Here is a 3,249-nt window from a genome sequence, read left to right on the forward strand (position 1 = left end):
AGGGGCTCCCTTTCCGCCAGTTCGCCAGCACCACAGGAGTTCACAGCCACCCGCGCCATTCGAGTAAAGTCTCTGGAGAATCGATGATGCTCCGCAAACGGCAGAAACGAGTCATTGACCCAACAAGTACTGCGAGCAACAGAGGATGTCTATGGATGACATAATAAAGCTGACATGATTTTGAACGATAATGGACGATTTCCTCTTGAACAGACCACAGCTCGTCCCGGACCTCGCTCAGACCCTCAAACCCCCTACTGTTGCAGGTGCGCTGGTCCGGGAAGGGCTCCTCGGGCACCCAGGTGTGGGACCTGGATCACGGCCATCCCCAGGTAGAGGAGGCCCACCACCAGCAGTATCCGGACAGGAAGAGGTAAGTGTTGGTCTCGGCGGATGGGTGGCGGAAGGTCCTAAGTCCCGGACACCGACACCTCACCATTTAAGAAATCTAAGGACGTGTTTTTGACTTATTGCGCACCGCAGGATAACACAAGAAGGTCTCACACGAGGTCTCAACAAATGTCGATAGAGGTGCCCCCAAAATCAGCTAAAAATTACCATCAACGGACGCCTGTGACATCATATTCCTTTCTTTTCCGGTTTACCGTTTCTGACCGAATGTGTGCCGGTGCTGAGTCCGTCGGACTTTTAACTTGCATGCTTTCCAGACAACGTACGCCCTGCCAAACGTGAGACACGACACTTTTGTCACGCATTAAGAAGTGTCAGAAAAATCTTACTCGCTTTGGCATTCGGGGCACACGGATGGAAAAGTTTAACGCTTGGAATGTGTCTGTGTTGTTGCAGTAGCGAGCCGCGGGTAGGGGTCGGCCCAGGCCCCGGCTGCCCGCTGCACGCTCACGTCCATGACCAGGGCGGCGCCCACCAGCGCCTGCAGCGCCGCTCGCACTCCACACTCATCACCAGGGACTGCCAGGGCAACCCGCTGGAGCCGCCCGGCGTGCGCCTGTCGCCGGGGCCGCCGCGCCTGCCGCTCCGCCCGCCACCCCCGCCGCCCCCCGTGTGGCGCCTCGCGGACCAGACGCAGCCGCCGCCGCCTCCCCCGGCGGCCGACGTGTATCTGCACATCAACAAGCGCGCAGGGGAGCTCGCCGTCTCTGCAGAGACGCCCCGGGGGTTCGAGCCCACCGCACAGGAGCAGGACCTGGAGGGGCAGGAGGACCACCTCAGAGGTGAGGAGCCGGAACCAATCGGCATGACGAGCCACTCCAGGGAGGGGGCCGTTTCGAAAAAACAACACGTTCATCTCGATTTCTCTGCACGAATCTGGGGGCCATGATGAAAATTGGCAAGCAGGGCCGCATCTGCTACTACTTGTTGACCCAGATGGATTCATCTGAAGAGAGAGTAACCTCGATCGAGGTTACAGTTGACTGTAGCACCGATTCTGAATATACAGGATGGCCCACAAATCCCGGACGATTTCTTATTTATAGTGCACCGCGCAGGCGTGTTGACGCGTTGCCTGATCGCAAGGGGCAACGCGCCGCCGTTGTAAGAGGCGGTGGGCGGTAGGCAAAGTCCGCTCGGGGTTTATGCGGGCCACCCTGTAAGGCACAACCAGTGCTTCTCACGTCTGTTGTGTTGCAGGAATGACGCACGCCGACGGCCAGCTCATGTTCGGCGACGGCAGCTACCAGGCGCCCGCGGCGTTTAGGCACCTGCGGCCGCTCCGGCTGCCGCTCAAGAGCCCCACCATCGTGATCAAAGGCCCGCTCAAGGGCACCGCCTTCAAGGGCCCCGTGGCCGTGAGGCTACAGCCGTACAAGCCCGGCATGGGCATGGGCGCTCCCGCGTCGGGGTCCACCAAGGCCCGGCCCAAGCCCATGGTGACGCCCATGGTGGCGCGGCTCAAGCCCATGGTGGTCCTGGTCAAGCCTGCGGCCAGCAACAGGCTGCCCCAGGGCGGCAAGGGCCCGACGGGCGCCGTGCGGCCGCTGCCCCTCCGCGAGTGGTTCGCCAGCATGCTGGGCCGCATCTAAGGGCGCAGCGGTTGTCCACGCTCTACATATGGAAGGGCAATTTTGTATCCAGCGAGGTTGCGTTCGTAAGCACATCTAAATGGGATTCAAATTTTTCTCTAAACTAGACACAAAACCCTACGTTGTAACTTGTAACTTTTCAGATACAAATTTGCGTTCAATTGAGATGTGCTTAAGAACACATCTTCACTGGATACAAAATCGCCTTTTTCCTTTTAAAGTGTGGATTTGTAGGCGTATGAGACATCCTTCCGGATGTAATGAGTTTGGGTCGACTTATTTTATAAAATGGGCGCGGGAGGGGCGTAAGGGTAAGGCCCGTCGTTATACCAAGGTCCATCATCGCCATTTCTGTACAGTTTTAACTAAAGAAATAAAAATATTTAACTCGTTATTTCTCTTATAAATTGGCATTTGTTCATTTATGTACGTTTTTGTTTTGTTCGCGGAAAATGCGTACTGCAAACAACGTGTCCCCTATGAGGGTGCGTTGCCTTGCTGACTGCCGGAGCCTAAGCACGGTGGTGGTGAGGTGAGGCGCGTGCAGGGGATAAAGTTTGTTTGAGAGTTGGAGGCACGCCCCAACATTCAGCTCTCACCGCCTCAGTCATTATAACCGGCAGCCCTGGTGCTCTGCTAGTTCCGACCTGGCCTGACTCTGTGATGAAAGACCGCAACTGAAATAAACCGTGAGCTAACTAAATCACTAAATCGCCCGCCTAACGCGCATCGTACACAAATTACGCCATTTTTTAGGTGAAAGGGTACTTTTTCCAAAGCACTTCATCTCTACGCAGGGTTTTAAATAGAAGTGTTAAGAAAGGTCACGACAATGACCCACACCCACACCTTACCCTCGTCACCCTATTCGCCCGCGATCACGGCAATTCTAGGACTCCTCGTCCACCTGCACGCGCGCGCAACCCCTCTCAGCACAAAGGCAATCTGTCGAGCCCCGAGTCCCCCGGCCCGGAAGCGTCAGAGAGCTCTGCCGCCGCATCGCGGAAGACACCCACCAGGAAGGACGCGGCACGCTCAAGACACCCTCCTCTCGGGGGCAGCGAGCGTGACCCGGCGTAACCGCCACAAGGCGGCCCGGCCCATCCGTCCAGTGTGGGCCGGCCGAGAAGTCAGTGTAACCGTCACCCAGCGCTCCGCGTCGGTTAGGGAGGGTCAACGACAGCGGCGTCCCTGGTCGGAGTCTCAGAATTCTCACATAGAAATAACATAGCTGATATAAGAACAT

The 3,249-nt window shown here is 57.0% G+C and overlaps 2 protein-coding genes across 2 annotated transcripts in view; one reads left to right on the forward strand and one right to left on the reverse strand.

Annotated features, from left to right (window-relative positions):
* LOC113204579 (C-factor) overlaps nt 1-3,249 on the reverse strand; it is a 24,242-nt gene that overhangs the window by 20,218 nt on the left and 775 nt on the right. The gene's annotated exons all lie outside the window — the stretch shown is intronic.
* Nucleotides 1-3,249, forward strand: part of LOC113204509 (proto-oncogene tyrosine-protein kinase ROS) — a 26,254-nt gene that overhangs the window by 5,832 nt on the left and 17,173 nt on the right. The gene's annotated exons all lie outside the window — the stretch shown is intronic.

This window comes from Frankliniella occidentalis, unplaced genomic scaffold (genome assembly GCF_000697945.3).
Source record: "Frankliniella occidentalis isolate FOCC.00 unplaced genomic scaffold, Focc_3.1 Scaffold69, whole genome shotgun sequence".
NCBI classification, from domain to species: Eukaryota; Metazoa; Arthropoda; class Insecta; order Thysanoptera; family Thripidae; genus Frankliniella; species Frankliniella occidentalis.